Here is a 19,933-nt window from a genome sequence, read left to right as displayed (position 1 = left end):
AGAGTTCTTCCCCTGTCGGAGTTGGGGGGGGGGGGGGGGGAGTTGTATCGGGTAAGATATAAGGGGCGCGAAATGGGATCCGATAAGATACTCGCCCAAAGTGCCAAACGATGTTTGAAGTGTCAGTAGTTCGACATCCGATTCGCAATTGTCAGAAACAAACAATAAAAAATTCCCTGACTGGTACAACAGATACGGCGACCGCATGACCACAGAAAATGATTGTTACCGCAGAGCATGTCACACCGAGGGGTTAGCACACTAACCTCTCGGTGAGTATACAAAAAAATAACAAAATGTCGAACGCTGCCGTCCGAAATCAACAATAAATTGTTGGTCACGGTCTAATTAGCCCTCGTGTACAGAAAATGACCGTGATGCGACCCAAATAATCAATGAACTTCCTCGTTAAACCTGAGGGCACCACCTATAGATGGCGCCTTCTCGAAACGCCTCCGCTGAAAGTCTTCTTCGTGCTCAAGACGAGTATGGAAATACGACATGACTTTCTCTAGAGAGAAATATTTCCTACCCAAATCGATAGGTAGCAGATCAGTGTATGGTGATCTGATCGGCGTTGAGGCGCAACACCTTGTTCTTTGCAGTATATCCAATGACCATAAGTGAAAAGGGCGACTTTAGTGATGTCACGAGCTTCGCGCGGAGGCGTACTTCTATAGAAGGTGTTGGTTGAGGTGTGTGAGGTGTTGGAAGAAAAAGGGAGAAAAATGACTTTTTTCAAAACCGATTCTCACGTCTGTTCATCCTTACAGCGGAATTGATGAGATATCTCTCCTAACGTGGTGTCTGTTATTTTGGCAATTACTAAAGCTCAGAACCTTAAGCACTCTTATTTCGGCAATGACGAGCCCAGGTACTGCGCTGTAGGTATTTTTACAGTCAAACATGTTTTCCATATAACCTGGGGTTGCCCTAGATCCCCAACAGCCTCTGTTTTTCACTATTAAATTCAATGTCCCGAAAGGATTTGTCCCTGGTTTTTCTTTGCGCAATCAAAGATCGAATGAAATTGACCCATTTTCAAATACAGTCCGTCCCGCTTGATTGGGTAACGGATAAAATCCTCTGCAACCATAGACACAAGATTAAAATATTGGTTATATTATACGCCTATGTCTACAACCAAACTTTCGCCCATAAAGAAAGACATTGGTAAGGTTCCCCGCTTATTAGAATAACAACAATACAGTCAAATTCCGTTATAACAAACTCCAAGAGACCGGAGAAATCGCTTCGTTATAAAGGAGTTCTAGGTTTTTCCATTATTACTATTAACGGTAAATGACTGCGTTACGATGCACACGACAACTGCAAATTCATATTAATCACTATGTACATAATATTTTTATTAGATAAAACATTTGAAAACTATGGCAAATATGTATATTGCCAGCTAAGACAAAAAGAACTTATATTTAGGGGCTTAAAGCAGTGTTTCCCAAAGTTCGCAATATCGCCCCCTGGTGGGCGGTGGAATAGTCCAGGGGGCGGTAGAAGCTACTAGTATAACATAGGATCGTATGGGTTCGTTTGTTGGGGGTGGGGGCGATGAGAAAAAAAATTCTGAAGAAAGGGGACAATGGCTTGAAGTGTCTATCAGCTGTCTTTCAATACGTATATTTAATTACTTTATTTTTCTTCTCTGTATAGCCAATAGAGGACGCTAACATTTTCACAATAGAAGTAAAAAATCCCAGAAAAACCTGCAGAAACGCCTTATCTTTATGATATATCATGAAATTGGGAAAACAATGGCAAAAAGAATTTTTTTTTTCTGCTTGTGCTACAAATTAAAAGTTTTGGAGCCAATGAAGAACAAAAAAAAAACCTCTTTCATGGTGTACGCCCTTTAATCCCGTAATACGGGACGCCCGACACATCAATAGCGCCATCACTTTCACTGTGGGCGGCGTCACTAGTCATCACCTCCTAGAGATAGAAGGCCTTCGCACTCTGCCTGTGACGTCAGTAAGCAGTCCATTTTCCCTCAGAATATTCAGGGGAAAAAAAATTCCCTGCTCGTGCCAGTATCAATGTTGTGAGGAAAAGAAATGATCTCGAGCTCAGAATTGGCGATTTCTATGCCCCACATCCAATCACTATGCGGCTTTCGTGAGGCAATCAGGAAGATTCGACGCCAAAATAAAAAGAAACGAAATACGATGCTGTGTGGCAAACTTGCTAGGTAGTCTGAATGACGTTTATGGCAAACACTGCAGAGGCCTTCTATCTCTAGGAGGTGATGCACTAGTGCACTGTTCCAGCCAGCGGTTGACGCCAACGCGGTTTCACGGTCAGTGCGTTTTGTTATGGGACTATAAAATGCTAGCGTTTAGATATCTGATTTTACATTCCGCGGTGAAAGAGCGCTTTTGTTTCCAATGTGGCAACTATAATGTGAATCAGGAAGATTTTGAAAACCGCTTAAAGGGTTAAGAAAAGAAACATACCTCCTAATTTTAGAGATGTGATATTCATCTGTTCAGGAAAACTGTCTCTGGAAAGCGTCTTTAATTTGTTCTGGGATAAGTCTAGATATCGCAAATTCCGGAACTCTCTGAAAGCGCCATTGATTTCCACTAACCTGTTTCGCTTGAGCGAGAGTTTCGGTAGATGTATAAGACTTGACAAATCTGTCTCACTGATGCTTTGCAAATGTCCGTGATGAAGTTCCAAAACTTGTATTTTTTTCAGGCTTCGCAAACTGCCATTCAGTGTACGGAAAAAGTTTCCTGACAGAAACAGCTTTTCGAGCTTCTTGAGACCGGAAAAACAATCTGTATCAAGACGGGATATGAGATTGTTTGTAAAATCGAGAACCTCCAGTTTCCATGACCCCATAAATGTTCCACTTTCTAATGTTGAAACTTTATTTTTCCTCATGCGGATTTGTTCCAATTTCCTGATGTTACGAAAAGACTGACTAATGTCCATGATGCGATTATCACCGAGGAAGATTTTGGTCAGTTCGCCGTGTCCGCTGAATGTAGAATCCACGGTTACCAATGAATTTCCTGATAAGTCGATGTGTCTCAACTTCTGCATATTTTGCATGCCTTTCGGAAGTTTGTCGATTGCATTCCAAGTGGCATATAATTCTTGCAGGTGCACAAATTGCGTGATTGAGTTTCCTTCAAATGACTTCAAATGACACTTTGAGACATCAAGAATCTTCGTCCGTCGAATTCTTTCTCCCAGTGCTAACATTTCAGAATATTCCAGTGGATTACGCTTCAGGTAGATGTATTCGATGGTACTGTATAGGTTGAAAGCATTGGCCACAGTAGTCAAGTTGTTATACGACAAGTCCACGTACTGTTCAAAATATATATAAAAAAGAACGTTATTATTTAAATTCCAAAACAAATAGTGTTATAGACGCTGGTCCAATTTGTTTTGTTCAGCGGTTTTCTCTGTCCAACCGTTCATTTCAAAAGTACACTTTCAGTTAGAAAACGTTTCCAAATGACGTGCGATTTCATAATTTTTTGAGGTGATGTATCCGTAGAAAAATAGAAAAATTAGCTTTTCATTCTGTCCCCATGCACTGAAACTCCGCAAAGCTATTTGCAAAAAAGTCCATTTGTCAACTGCAATACTTATGGCAGTACAAAAGATGGACAAATACCATGTTTTGATAATTATTGGTGGGACAAAAAAAAAATTCATCAGGGGTTTAGAAAAAATTCTTTTATTATACACGAGAAATTATTATTCGGTCGTAAGAGAGAGGTAACCGTATCTGAAGGGTGTCCGTTAAAAGGAGGTTTTATAGCATTTGCTATTTTATTTGTACAAATTCAAACACGAAGTCCACAACAGGTAAATTGCCCAAAGAAGTAGCGGAAAAAAAGATGGTCATTAATATTATGGATATACAGGTTGATTAGCCTCCATGTGAACGAATTTTAAAGGTCGTCGTTAGAGGGCACGTGGAATCCAAGTGGAAATCATTTGTGTTCTTGAATGTGTAGAGTGAGGATATTCTTTTTTTGAACTGCAAGTTTTGAATGCGAAGTTATAGCGCCTAAAATAAATTCCTTTGGGAAGACTATGTTGTAGCACTTTTCCACGCGAAGTTCAGTTTCAGTGCAATCATAAAACAATGCAAGGATTATGAACTTTCGAAAGTAAAGGTGGAATTAACAACATCATTAGACGGATAAGTGATTCGGACATTCCATGTAAGAAATCTCCCACAAAGTCTGTTCCGAAGCGAACCTGTCCTAAGGTCACATCAGCTATAGAACAGGTCGTCAGGCGTTTCGCACTACAGGAAAACCCACCAACACAAAGAACTATAGCCAAAAAGGTAGGAGTAAGCCAGGCAACCATATCCCAACTCATTAAAGGCAAATTGCAATTACGGAAAGTGCGGAAAGCTCAAGGACACCTGCTAACCCATAGGCATAAAGAAGAACGAGAAAGGAATGCACGAAAGTTGTATGAAAATTACCTGGCAGGTAACAAGAGTGGAAATTTGTGGCTTCCCTAGATGAAGCTTGGGTCTACCTTTCCGACAGCAATGAAATTAGCCGTCACTTATCGCCCTGTCCATTGTAAATGGTCTACCTTTACAATGTCCCCGTCAAGTCTCCAGATGCAAGTTCGATATATTTTTGTGGCTTTAGACTACTTAAAAGGGCACTTCAAACCGTCAGTCGTCCAAGCACAGTCAGCGGTCTATGGAAAATATGCAAGGAGGAGTGGGACAGAATTCCCCTGTCAGAGCTTCAGAGAAGTCTCCTTCAATGGAAAATACGATGTCCTGCCATTGTTCGAGAACAGGGTGGTCATATAGAGCACAAGTGCTGGTGGAGACATGGATTTTCCGAAGTGAATTTCATTTTCAAAATCGTTCACATGGAGATTAATCAACCTGTATCAAATATAATCAAAATATAGCAACCCAAAATAAGAGCATATATTACAAAAGAAACTGATTATTAATTACTGCACTGCACTTGGAAGTTCGGCACGAGGTTTCAACACTGTTTTACAAGAACTGCATAAGAAGTTAATTTTTTTTATGTATAAGATCTCTGGGGAAAAAATTTAGAAACTGAAAATCATTGGAAAACTTTTTATAACAGAAAGTATAATTCTGAAGCCAACGGTTGCAGAAATAGAGTACCGTAGAGATACACAATTTTAATAAGCAGGAATAAATGGTCATCTCGAAACGAGAAAAGTTGGCATCAATAGGATTTCTCGAGTTAGACCAGCACCTCCTAGAGATAGATCTCTATCTCTAGGAGGCGCTGATTAGATGATCGTTTTTCGTTTAGGTTGAACGCTTTCTTACCGCAGGATGTATGTACGCTGGACCGATGCGACAAAGCGATACAAAACGACGCATAACGAAATCGACACGGATTGATTTTGAAATATAACACGGAATTTAATTCATGTCTTTAACCAATCCGTGTCGTTTCGTTACGCATCGCTTGTCGGATCGGTCCAGTGTCCATCCTGCCTAATACAAGTAGAAGGCATGACCAGGAGATGATTGCTGGTCAATAGTATTCTACGAACATTGCGTATTTAAAGCAAGTAACGAGATGTGAATGCTAAAAAAAAATATTTCAGATCAAAAACTGGAAGACGTTAGGAAGTTTCTATAAAATCCACTATGTGTGTGATTGTTGGACTTTTATACTCACTCCAATGTTCAGTTTGTGGAAAGCGCTGTCAAGACTGAGCAGCTCGTTGTGTGACAGGTAGATTCTTCGTAAACCTGTCATGGTATCGAAGGCTCCATAAGGGATGGTCAGGAGTTTGTTGTATGAAAGGTCCAGCCAAGTGATCTGAGTATTCATAACGAACGATTCTTTGCTGACCGTTCTGATCCTGTTTTTCCTTAGTATAACGTATTCCAATAGAGACAGATTCCTGAGTTCACTACCGAGTGCTTCTAAACGTCCGCTTTCGACTTTTAAGCCTCTTAAATCTGGTACGTACTGTAATCCGATCGGTATTTTGGTGAATCGACACTTTCTCAGAGTGAATTGGATTACGTCCCTGATATTAGCAAAGGCGTTTTCCTCTACATCCTCAAATGGACAGTCGGACACTACCTCAAAAATACTGCTGTTTTTGAACAGATCACTGCGTAAAAAGTTCACGGAGCAGTTGTCCAGATTTAAATAGAAGATGCTCTTGTTTCGTAGATTTTCGAGCACACGTCCCAAGTCATTAAAGTCGCTAACGTTTTTGCACCTGACGTCTGTTCTATCGAAATTTGGTTTGCATTCACAAGAAGGTGCATCATCTTGGCAAACAGATCCTTTCGGTTGCTGTGGTTTTTTGCATTCAGTGGAATTCAGTTGCATGCCGTACATCCACAGATACACAATGAAAAACGTTCCAACTTTTCTCAGCGACATATTTTTATAACAAAAACTGAAAATAATATCAACAAGAGACGACCACACACATGTAGAAGAAAATTTGTTATTTCGGACGGATCTCTCATCAAGTTGAATGAAAGAAACAACATCGATCACGTTTAAGATAAGCGGTTTGTTTTATTAAAAATGGTGGGATTATTCCTGAGTAAAGCTTTCAAGATAATCTCCAAGATAATTCGTTTTTTATGTCGTCATTGGCAAATCGTATTATCGGAACGAGTCTCAGATATTGTGAGATAAAGGTTTTGTTTATTCATATATCATTGTTTAAGGTTGACATGAAGAAAAAAGACGATCTAAAAATATGAAATAACTGCCAAAGTATAATTGATATTGGTACGCAATATATAAAACAAATATAAAAGCAAAGCCATGAAACCTAATAATCGGGCTGATAATTGAAAAAATTCCATGTTGAAAATAGTTTTCGTTCAGCGTTTAATATTGAGTAAACAAACCGAACTCTCTTAGACAAATTTAGACTTTGACCTACAGTACATGTACGGCACTGTTCAATCTACAATACACGATTATGCCCTAAGGAAAGGTGTTCATTGCTTCTGTGCGTCTGTAGCGTAGTGGCCCAGCACAATAGTCCTGGTTACGAAGGGACTTTGTTTCAATCACCCAATGAGGAAATTGAATTTTCTTTCACGAATTCGTCTTTGCGTCAATCATCTCTCTCATTGCTGTTCAAACATTTGTATGAATAGCGAAGAGCAACATCATCTTAAAATAATTACACCGCTGCGTTGAATTAATGCTGCTCAAATCCTTCACAATCATTTCTCATACATTTGAAATCGAAGGTGGGAGGGTACTTGTGTGCAGGGTGGGTGCTACATTAAATTCATCATTCTATGACCCATCAACAGTGACGTATTAATGGGGGGGGGGGACTTATAGCGGGCTATATCCCTGGGCGGCAAATTTGAGGAATCGAAGTAGATAGGGAGAAGAGCGGCGAAATTTATATAACCCTCAATAAACCCGCCTCTGCATAGCAAGGGGGCATTGCCCGTCACTAGGTCAGTGAGTGACCAAAAGAGCGACCTAGAGAGTGTGCAAGCACGTGAGAGAGGAAAATAGTGGTTGCTCTTAGAGAGTGAACAAACAAAGCACGTGAGTGAGGAAAATAGTGGTTGCTCTTAGAGAGTGAACAAACAAACGAGTGAACTACAGAGCGATAGACCAGGTCAGTGAATGAACTACAGCGTGTGCAAGTAGTTCCCAACTTCGAGGCGCAAATGCGAGCCGATCTCCCCGTTAAAAAGTCTCGCCGCAGAGAGAGCAACAGGCCTACAACGTTATAATTGTTCATTCATTACACTTCACGCTCTATGAGTCGAGGAAAAAAAACTCATAGTTTAAAAAAAAAATGGTTGCAGATGTGTGTGGCAGTACTACACATAACAAGCATTACACGGAAACAAACTTCACGGTAGGTTCACTATACGTACATACACATTCCAACATGTATTTAACTCGTTAGAGGTTCCGCAGAGGAGTATGGACGAGGTACAGGTCTGGTTCAGTGGTAGTAAGGGGGAGCACCATGGTGCTCGCGAGCAACGGGTTGAAGATGCCTGCAATGTTAATAATATTAATGAACCTCGCTCTTAACGTCGATGAAGAAAACCACTTCTGATGTATATAGCGACAAAGTTTTCGGCACTTTTGTTTCTGTTCAAATAACGTTTAGCCGAGGAATTCCAAAGATTATAATGATCATGAAACATTAAATCTTTGGAATATAACTAACGTTGGTTTGAAAAATTATTACATGTTCGATGCTCTGGCTTGATAGGGCGAATATACGAAAAATTCCCGTATTTTTACCCTTCCCGACTCTTTCGCATGAAAATGTCCCGTTTTTTTCCATCGAAGCTTGCTACAATTCCTAATCTTTACTGGAATCAGGAATGAAGGTAATTTGCATAATTTATAAATTGTGAATATGATTATAAATATTAATCTCACGTATTTGACAAGTTGATTTTGTTTCTAGTGAAATATATTTTAACACAGTGGTTCTCAACCTGGGGCCATATGGCCCCCTTGTGGTCCTGGGATATTCTAGGGGGGCCACGGGAGGAAATCAGAAGAAAGGTGATCCACGACAGGTGGTGAAGGGAGTCAGAGAGCTATGAAGAGAAAAGCTTTAAAAGTGAAACATGGTTGAAAAATATTACTACTTTCAGAATTCATCAGATCCGTCCATAGAACCAGGGGTATTTTAACCCTAGGGTTTTGTGGGCATGACCCGGGTCTTCATGTCTATAATGGAGGGAGGGGGACTGCAGATATGGATCTGGTACTATGATTTCCATATGTAAGCTGTTACTTCCAGTTAAGTATGCAGGGCTGCCAGAGCAACGGTTGATGTGTTGGGGGGGGGGGGTCAATTTATAGTGCACGTTCGTTGGATCGTACCGTATTTTACACAGACCGCTTTTTACCTTATAATTTGACTCCTGCGAGAGATGATAATCCACCATTTGAATCCGTGCTTAGCCAGGATTTCAGAGATTGATTTATTAAAATTTAATTCATAATAGAAAAAAATAGAAAGTATCTCACTCTTGGATGAGGGGACCCTGGATAGGACAGGGGGGCCACGAGAAAATAATGTGAGCCATAGGGGGCCATGAGCTTAAAAAGGTTAAGAAACACTGTTTTAACAGACCTGCTGTAACATTTTATCAGTCGTCAACATTTGTTGAGATATTTGGATTCAAAATCGTAGAAATGGTTGGGAAAGAACAGCATGAATTAACTAACGGATAACGCTTCTTTCCCTCGTTTATGCTGTTCGTTCTTTTCCAACTTTTCTCCAATTTTTTAATCAAAATGTCAACAAATGTAATTTGTTTCTTAATCAAATGTCAAAATTGTATCCCAATTTCCTACATTTTTCTCGATCAAATTGGTTACCCTAATCAAAAAGCGAATATTGAACTTAGAAACGTGGAATTGATTTTGTTACCTCAGAAGAGACAGGGCAAAAACTTTCTAATTGAAGGGTGACAGGACGGGTCACCATATTAAAATTCAAATTTTTATTTTGGGACAATGTATTTTCAATCTCAAAAATGTTCGCCGAACACTTTCGAGCTTTATTTGAAATTGAAACAACACTTCTACGAGAACCAGCTGATGAGATAAAAGCCGAATTAAAACTTACGGGACAACATGTATACAATATTCGGTAAATTTGTCAACATTAGGAAACATGTTTAGCAAGATTCGGTGAAGCAAGTCCCGTATCAATTATCACAATTTCCCACATTTTTCCCGATCGAATCGGTCACCCCTATTCTTAAACAAACAAAAACTTGATACGAAGTATTTTATTAACTCCGATTATATTTTTCCTCATAAGGAGGCCGTAAGGGCCCTTTCACACGGAGCGGATGCGGATGCGGACGCGGATGCGGGTCCGGAAGAACTTTTAACAATTGGAATATACTGCGCCTTTCAGACGAGCCGAAAAATCTCCGCACCTAGGAAATGTTCATGCGGGTCCGGACGTCGTCCGCATGTGTCAAAACCTAAGTGCGGGCTCCGCATCCGCACATAGAAGTTTTGACAATAGGTTTATTCGGAGCTATTCACACGATGCGGATGCGGAGCGAATTCGTCCGCATCTTTGGCTACTTTTTGAAGGTGATTTTTCACGGAATTTTTTTAATTATTTGCCATAAATACCCTTAAAAACACCATATGATGGTCCCTGCTCATTAATATAATGTACCTACATACGTCTATCCCTCCGTTTCCTTCTGAGATGGAGATATAGCAACTTTAACTGCCTTTTGTCCATACGTTACAATTTTATACAATAAAACCTGTCAACAACGACCACTGACGGGACCAAAATTATAAGCCGTTCTGTTCATTACGAATATTTAATTGACTACATACTTTAATAACTTTTAAATTTAATTAAAAATTTTTAATTTTTTTCTTTTTATATTTTTAAAATTATTTAAAAATATAAATATCTCAAATATTATTTTAAATATTTGTTATTTTTTTAAATTTTTAATCTTTTAATTTTTTTAAACTTTAAAAAAAATACTTTTATTAAACAACATTATCCACGTACGGTGTTCACTCAGGGCCGGATTAAGTCGTTTGAAGACAATAGCACTTGAATATTTTTGGTGGTTCCCCCGATACCTACAAGTTTATTTTACCCGATATTCAGTCTATAAACTGAAAAAAATGAAATTTTATATTTCAGAAGTGAGACTAATCTAAGGATGGGATTTCACTCTAAAAGGTTTATGAAAGTTATTTTATAAAACTTGAAAAATGTAACCAATAAACACATCTGTTACATTCGAGAGAACTTAACTGATCCGCCTATTGGTTGCATTCTTCAAATTTTATAAACGTACTTTTATAGTGCAATCCCGGCCTAAGACAGAATTGTGATGTGAATATTTCTAAGCACAGGCATTTTGGAAGTCTCCACCCCTCCCCCTTTTTTACTACTTGCAAATTCTTTGATATCTCCTGGATTTTTTTTTCTTTTTTTTGGAACATCGAAAGTTTTGGATATTTTTGGAATTTTTCTTCCATATTTTTCCGAAAAGACGGATTTATTTTTTTCAAAATCTTTTGAAAATATTTGAAGACATTTTCTCCCATCGACTACTTGTGAGGATCGGAATGAAGACACTTTTATTCCCATATTCTATGTGGCTCTAGACTAAACCACCAAAGAATGCCTCTAGGCTGCCTATGGGCACTGAATCAGGGGTGAAGGAGAAAAATAATTACAAAAACTGCGAAAAAACAGTTTTTATGCACGAATTTCGAACTAAAGATGCGGGCGATTCGTCAGCATCTTCAGTGCTCGTTTGAAAGGGTATGCGGACCCGCGTCCGCATCCGCATGCGCTCCGTGTGAAAGGGACCTAAGGTTGTAAAACGACACTTTAGTTATAACAAAAAAAAAAAACTGCACGGAATCACTCTTACAATTACGTATCTTTAGGTCACTCCCATGCCCACATACTGTCAAGATTACTATTTTGGTCACTCACACGCTTGCGCACTGTTTTTATCATTCAAATTCTTAAGCATTGTTTTAGTTCCTTGTTCTCTAGATCACTCTTTTGGTCATTTTCGATGTCGTTATCATCGAGTTTGACTGTGTTGCCATTAAAATTCCTTCATAACAAATAACCATAACACGACAAAACGCGAACCAAGTGACATCACTACTGTGATATAAACAAAAAGACAATCTATCACGTGTAGCTTAGCATTACTAAAAACAAAAATGCATTTTAAAAAAAAAAAACAATATTATTTTCCCCCCAAAACTTAATATATTGCATGTTTGTTTAAACATATGGAAACATTTCTGAACCAATGAAATCCCATATCATAAATCCTCTTTTCATCGTGAAAAGTTACGAACTTTCCCTTATCATTAGGGTAAAGGTTTCCGTGATGAATCCCGTTTTTCTTTACCTTGATACCCTCAAAATACCCCGAGAAAAGAAATATTTAATAAATATATATTTTTTGAATATATCGAATTTTTATTCCCTTTTTTACGTATATCTGCGATATTATTTATTCATTTTTTTTTTCATTCCATGTAAATACGTCTCATCCTTCAACACTTTCGAAAAAACTGTGCTTGAAACTTCAAAAATAAAACGCATAAAAGCGTCCCGTGTTTTTTCTTGAACAAAATTCCTTTTCTTACCCGTTTTTTTCCCCTCCGATTAGAAAAGAAAAGGGACTTTTTCATTTTTTCCCCCCTTTCAACTACGTTAATATTATTTAGCTTTTATGCTGATTGAATTTCGCACGAGTTTCCGATTTTCCTCGTTATCGGAATAATTTTTTTGCTTATTTTTCCGGGAGAAACCATTTCAGCAGCTAATTTCTCGAACTAATCAGTTCATCTTATTATTGAACCGAATTTCTAAAATTAAATGTTCTTATTTTATTTTCAAAAAGAAAAAAAAATATTCAGATTTTTTTTCCCTTTAAAATTGAATATTTTCCCTTTTTCTCCCGGATTTCTGGAAGAAATTGGGAAAATTAGATCCTGAAAGGTATTGGATTTTTATATAATGTGAGAAGAGATATTATTTTAGAATAAGTATTTCGTATTATTTTATTCAATTAAATATTCGGTAAATATCGAGTTGATTTAATAGATTCAGGAAATTTTTAAATATAAAGTGAATATGAAAATACGATACTTTCTTCAATATTCTATTATAAAAATTATGAGACCACAGACAAACTCGGTTGTAACGAGCTTCGGCTATAACGACAGTCCGGACTGATTCGCTTGAAGATAATGTTATTTCACTTTGCTTATAACATCGAAAAGGAATCACCTTTGATATAACGGCAAATTTTTCGTCGCTTTTTTTTCTGTTTCCATGACGTTTTCCCAAGAAATTCCTAATCATCAAAAATGATGATAAATTCAACAAACAATTTCATAATTATTGAAAAAAATTAATAGTTATCGAAAAAATAATAATTTCAGAATTATTAAAAAAAATAAGTATCGAAGAAATTCAAATTCACATTTAATGAAAGGAGTGGCTTCAATAATTTAGGGCTCCTGCTTAGCGCGAGCTGGTTGGCTCATAAGTTAAGGCAGGCATGGGCCCCCCCACATCCTGCAGCGGGGCCCCTAGTCTGGGATCTTTTGCAGGCCCCTCGGCCAGACTTTTCACGGGCCCCTTCTGTAGTTAATTTACAGCGTGAAAGAGTAAAAAATTATGAGAACCGTCCCGGGCCCCAGGGCTAGAGCCGTGTCAGCCCCCCCCCCCCATGTGGGGGCCGTGAAGGCAGGGTTTTTCGAACTGCGCGCCTCCAACTGACAAAGTTTTCTCGAAGACATTCTTTGTTAAACAGTTCTTGGAAGCCCGCAGATAAGTATTGAATAGGTAAAGAGGGACAGTTTGAGAACCCCCTGCGTTAAGGGATAAGGTTAAGTCACGTGGGATCACTGTACAATTGTTTTATATCATTGTATTTCATCAAACCTGTGATCCGGATACCGTCTTGTAATTCTGCATAACGCTTCATGACTTGAACGCCCGTGAGCTTCATGATAAGCTTCACAATATCTTAAACATCGAACCCCCCCCCCCCACCCGACTCTATGGGGAATCACGAAGATAGTATATTCATATTTGTCACACACACCAGAAAGTTATTGCTAAGATTCTGCGGCAAACATATGAATTTATCAGCCGATATTATGCGCATGAAAATTTTACAGGTGTGTAACATGAAAACCGACAATATATTGTATAATGTTGTTCGTTTCTATGCTGCACACCGGTTTAAAACCAACAGCCAATTTCAATTCAAGAATTACAACAAATAGCTTTGTTAGGTGGCTACAGATGTGGCAACATAAAACATAGTAGCCGGTATTTATGCGACATAAAATTTACACAAGTGCGCATCATAAAAATAAAGAATACACGGTGTCAAACCATACATTGCCCATTTTCATGAGGAAAACGGTTCAAAACCAACAACCAATTTTTTGTGGCTGATTATAATAATGATTTTTATGGTTTTATGTGATAGATAGCAGCAGGGGCCCAACCGCAAAACACATTTTCGTATGTGTAATAATAGGAAATAAAATATGAAATAAGTCAGAAGTTTAATTTGGATGCTCGTTCACAGCGCTACGCAGCTTCAACCCGCGAAATGCTTGTTTTCGAGATGGGGCTAGCACAGCGTTGTCAGTTTTAATAGGCGAATTTGCGTAGCCACCCTTCCAAAGCCGGTTTTGCGCAGCTGAGAATCGTGCAGCGCGGCTGGTGTGGAAACGGGCTTTAGGAAGTTTTTCTCGCATTACTTTTTTTTTTTTTTTGCGCCGGTTCACGAAATTGTTCACCGGTCCGCAAGCAGTAAAAGAGGGACACTGGTACTTATTAATACAGCTAATACTGTCCTAACCGTTCGAAACCATCCCCAGGCTCTCGATTCGAACAAACTTTGATCAATAATTGTAATTTTGTGCAGAATAGAATTCACTCCGCTGTCTTTCACTGTATTATCTTCACGTGTTATCCTTATTAGTGGTAAAGAAAATTAGCATTACGTTATTGTGTTAAGCGAATCCAAGACTGTATGAAGTCACTTCATCAACATATTTTGGAAGTTCAACGCACGTGTTTAGAGGGGGAACGTCCCGCGTACTTCGGATAATTAGGAGCAGTAATTAAATGTAAATTGTGAAAATGAATGCATGTGCATATATCATGAGGAAGCTAAATACATTGTTCCCCGCCATGATTTATCTCAGCCGTGCAATTCTCTAATGAACTACCGAATATCAAATTTCTTGACTGGCTACAAAAATATGTAGATTATCTTGGCCTTGCCTCGTCATCCACCGGCAACCAATGCTGTAGTTCTCGAACATTCCCTGCGAGGAACGGAAAATAATCGATTACGTATACTAAAGTTTTTCTTAATCCTCTTTATACCAATGCTTTCCTCGTTATTCATGCAAATTTTCATTGGCAGGATCAGTGAACTGTCAAATCGATTGCTTGCTATTAATACCATTAACTAGTCAAAAGACATCCACAAAGAGTTGCTACTGAACACTACGGACAATGAGTCTTTTACTTAAAATGTTATCGGATAAAGATGGGCGCGTTGTGTGAACCAGTACCAGTTTCAAATTATTATACTATATGAAAAAGTCGATACATTATAATATTAAAAATATTTTACGAGCAATAATATTGATTAAATAGTCACTTTTGCTTTTAAATTTCAACAGTTGTTATTTGTGTAAGGTAAATTAATATGAGTAAAATGCTGAAAATATATTTTTATTAATCACCTCAGGGATAGGACATTTCAGGTCCGTATCAAAAACGCCCTCTCCACCAGACGTCCACTAAAGGCATCTATTTGTCAAGGGTCGGTAATTGGCCCAATACTCTTCAATATTTTTATTAACGATTTTCCTGCTCCACAAAGAGGAATTTTAGCTTCTTATGCTGACGACTCGAAAATCCTTATGGCATCTAGGGACCCTCAGCAAGCTCTGAGGAACTTGCAAGAAATGGTCCGAAGGGTCGAGATCTGGTGTCAGCTACATGCAGTGGTCTTAAACGAGGGTAAATGCAACTTTATATGGTTTGCAAGGAGACAACTCCCTCCGAACACCACTATCACAGTGGGGCAGACCATATTACAACCCAAGTCTCAGACAAAATATCATGGTGTTATTTTGGATAAAAAGCTCAGTTTCAAAGCTCACATTCATGAGGCAAAAGTTCGAGCCGCTAAGGCTGCAGGACTTCTAAACAGAGTCTGTTACACACGCTCTGCACTTAGCCTCAAAAACAAAACCATTATGTACAAGTCAGTCATTAGACCAATTATGTGCTATGCAGCACCATGCTTTTCCACAGCGAAACCCTCTGTCATCAAACAATTACAAGTGCAGCAAAATAAAATACTTCGGCGATATACCGGGGCACAATGGTATATCAGAAATCTTGACATAATGAAGGATTTGAACATTGAAACCATACATGACTACTTAGTCAAACTATGTAGAGGATATTTCGATAGAGCTGAAACATCAGAATATCAGCACATAAGAGACATCTCGCCTTATCCTGCGGTAGAGGTGTTGAGGTTTCTTCGACCTAAGAACATACTGGCCTGATATGGCCCAATGAATTGGTTTAGTTTTGTAAAAAGTGTAAATAGTTCTAATTCTCTCTTCATTGATTGGAAGCATAGTGTTGCATATATACTGAACGCCTACCAATATTTATCGCATTTAATCTTGTATCCACGTGTAATCATATATATTGTATTCACGCCATTTATTAGAATGAACATATATATACTCTTTTGTAACCATTAGGTGCGGTATTCCACTTTTTTGTCAATTATTTGCTGAGATAATTGACTGATTTTGTAATTGTGTATAAAATGCGTTCTTGAATTTTGATACTTCACCTCCTTCGGACATAGCTCTACAAATTTCAAATTTCTGTGATAAGTAAGCCACAACTTACCGAATTCATTTTTTCTAATATGATCTGAATTAATTTGACGTATACTGACTCTCTGAGTACAGCATGGGCTATAAATTTTATTATCTTTTATTGACACGCCTCTTATACACTTACACTCACACACTCAACTATCACATACAAACAGCTTTTTAACTTCTTCATCCAGCTCGTACGGAGCAGCATCAAACAGGGAAGCTTATGGGAGTCTTAAAGACTCGGTACGCCCTGAGAAAATGTATCTACCTCAGTCAGTCAGTCAGTCATTTTTATTAATCCTATTTATTCTTGAGAGCGAAAGTAATATGTGCGTTTTAAGTTATGATAAACTACAATGCACAAATAACAGCTGTCAAAATTTTGAAACAAACGTCGCAGTTTAATTATTTTGCTTATATGAACTAGTCATTAATATCATACTGTATTGTTCTTTCTCGTCCTGCACATGAATCAGTAACCCGTCACCAATGTCATTTGAAGGAATAGTAACAGTTTTATTTGATGGGTGGCAGAGGGAGTGTTCCAGTTCATTCGTGTTTCCTTCTCACTGGTGTAAGAAATTAAGAGAATTTGCGGACTTTGTCGATTATCTCTAGAACTACTGTACCGATTTTAATGAAATTTGATATGTACGTACATTGATACAATGCAAAACAAATAACCATTCAATAATTCAAGATATACAGAAGACTGGATGTTGTGAAGATATTTAGTATTTGAGATGTTCATTTTTTAAGGAAGGAAAAAACTCATCTCTGCCTCTACCGGGAGTCGAACCCGGGTCCCTCGATTGCCGGACGAGTGCTCTGACCACTAAGCTACAGAGGAGATAGAGATTTTCCTTCGCTAGAGCGTATACCTTTCCTTTTTTCCTTCCTTAAAAAATGAACATCTCAAATACTAAATATCTTCACAACATCCAGTCTTCTGTATATCTTGTATTAACAAGTGGAGAGCGACATTCATGTCATACATTCAATAATTGTAATACACACGCATGATCGTGCGTAACACTCGTTGGAGTCGGAAGGTATGAAACAGCGGTTGCAGAATAAACAAAAAAATTGGTTAATAGATGGATTAATAGGGGGTATGGTCCCCTCTTACCGATATACAGGTCTCGCAGCGTGATTTCATGCTTGAAATAAGGCAGTTTATCATTTCCTGTGGCAATTGGTCCCACACGTTCAGCAATGCTGTTTTCATTCCCTGGATGGTTCCCGGAGGGGGGTTGCGAGTTGCAAGTGCCCACCCCAGAGCGTCCCAGACATGCTCTATAGGGTTAAGGTCTGGAGATCTGGCTGGCCAATCCATCCGGGGAATATCCTCACTCTCTAGAAAATCTTCGAGCAGAAGAGCTCCATGTGGCCTCGCGTTAGCGTCCATTAAAATGAACTCAGGGCCAACTGCACCCCTGAAAAGGCGAGCATAGGGCTTCAAGACCTCATCCCTACACCTCACACCAGTCACAGTCCCTCTTTCAAAGACATGGAGAGGTGTGCGGCCGACGCAAACAGCAGGTCTTCTTGCAAACAACCCTCTCTCATGAAGTCTTTTGGAAACAGTCACCCTTGATACATGGGCTCCGGTGGCTGCATACAAGTCACGAGAGAGCTGAGAAGCTGTAGCACTCCTGCTACGCCTCGCTATAATCGACAAATAGCGATCTTCTCTGGTCGTCGTGGCTCTTGGACGACCTTGCCCAGGCTTTCTCTCGATGGATCCGGTATCCTGCAACTGTTTCCATAAGTTACACACGACGCTGGGCGTTAAATTGAACTCTCTACAAATCTGGACTTGAGATTGGCCTGCTTCTAGCCTCCCCACAATTCGCCACCTCATTCCATCATCTAAACGTTGGTGGTTACTCATTTTTACTGTTACAATTTGAAATTAACCGATTGCTTCAAAATTACACCAAGAAATTCACCGAGGTTTGCTAGCGAACGAAATGCGTCTTAACTTACGCGCGCTTATAAAGCCTGTTTCTCTACTGGCTCCGCCTACACAGAAGTGTACGCTTACGTATTTGACGTACAAGATTTGCATTTTTGTCTAGAAGCAGTGGTTTTACATTCAGTTCAGTTCTTTTCATGAAATTCGATAAAATATGCAAATTCTCTTAATTTATTTCACCAGTGTACATATAGTACTGTACTGCAGTGTTTCTCATCATCACTTGCACAATTCATGGCTTATCTACGGCCCCCTAGAAGAGTTTGGGAGATATTTTCCCGTATAAAAGAACACTAGACTTAGATCGCTTTACCCCCCGTCCCACCTGTAAATATGCCCCTCTCTGTGTACAAGTCACTCTTTTGGTCGTTTACATGCTTGTTCAAATTCTACTTGTACAATAATCAATATATCGGTTCCGTCCTGCTAGGATCACGAATGTGCAATGTCCTTGGAAATAAAAAGTACGAGGGAGAATCGCCCGATTTCAAAATTGTATATTTCTTAAAAATTAAAAACCTAGAATAAAATTATAAGTAATTTGTGAATATATGGGAGAAAATGTGTCTACGTTTTATGAAAAATTTTAATGGTCAAGTGTAGAATCATTTTGAAATCGGATGATTCTTTCTTAATCACCCTGTATACGAAAATCAAGGGCCATACACCACTATACACTTTCCATCTTGCATAAGGGACACTAAGTGCATCAAAAAACAAAGTAAATATTCATATGATATTTAAGATAACTGAATATGTTTGGAAGCCAATATCGCCTAATTGAAATCGGAACAAGCATTCCAAAAAGGGCTTTCGGTACAGCCCGTTTATCAACAAAAAAAAAAATCGGAAAGTTCCAGAAAATCGGGACATATGGTCAGGGAGGACCAGTGTGGGGTCGCAGAACATGTGGGAGTCGCCGATAGGGGCCACGGAAGAAAATGGAGAAGAGGGCCGTGACAGGTGGTTTGGAGGGCTACAGAGAGCTGAGAACAAAAATTAAGGTGTGAAGAAATAAAGCTTTTATTTAATGACTATACACTTACAGAATCCAACAAAACCGCAAATAAAACCATTGCCCTCTTAGGGCATGGACCCACCCCGGCTTAACCGCCTACATTTTGCAGCAGGTTCCCTAGGATGGGGTTTCTCGCCAGCCCCCTAGGAGTCTGTTTTTTCACAGACCACATTTATATTAAATTTATTTATTTATTTTAGTGTAAAAAACAAAAAATGATGAAAACCATATCAGGCCCCGGGATGCAGCTCTTGCAGTCCCACTCTTGTGAGGGGTCGTGCCCGGGGGTCTCGTGTCCATAAGTGACCCCGCCTTATGATGTTTTGTATAGTACAATAAATTTTGAAAATAAGTAGGAAATATGTGGGCTGTTTATTTCCAGCTAAGTATGGGACTACCACAGCATCACTGCCTAGGGCGCCTATGACGTTGAGACGGCCCTGAATAGAACTCGGACTAGCGGGGAGCTCA

Source organism: Pholcus phalangioides, unplaced genomic scaffold (assembly GCF_987345545.1).
Source record: "Pholcus phalangioides strain wild (caught in Gottingen) unplaced genomic scaffold, Ppha-v1.0 ptg000003l_1, whole genome shotgun sequence".
NCBI lineage: Eukaryota > Metazoa > Arthropoda > Arachnida > Araneae > Pholcidae > Pholcus > Pholcus phalangioides.
Note: the sequence above shows the minus strand (reverse complement) of the source record.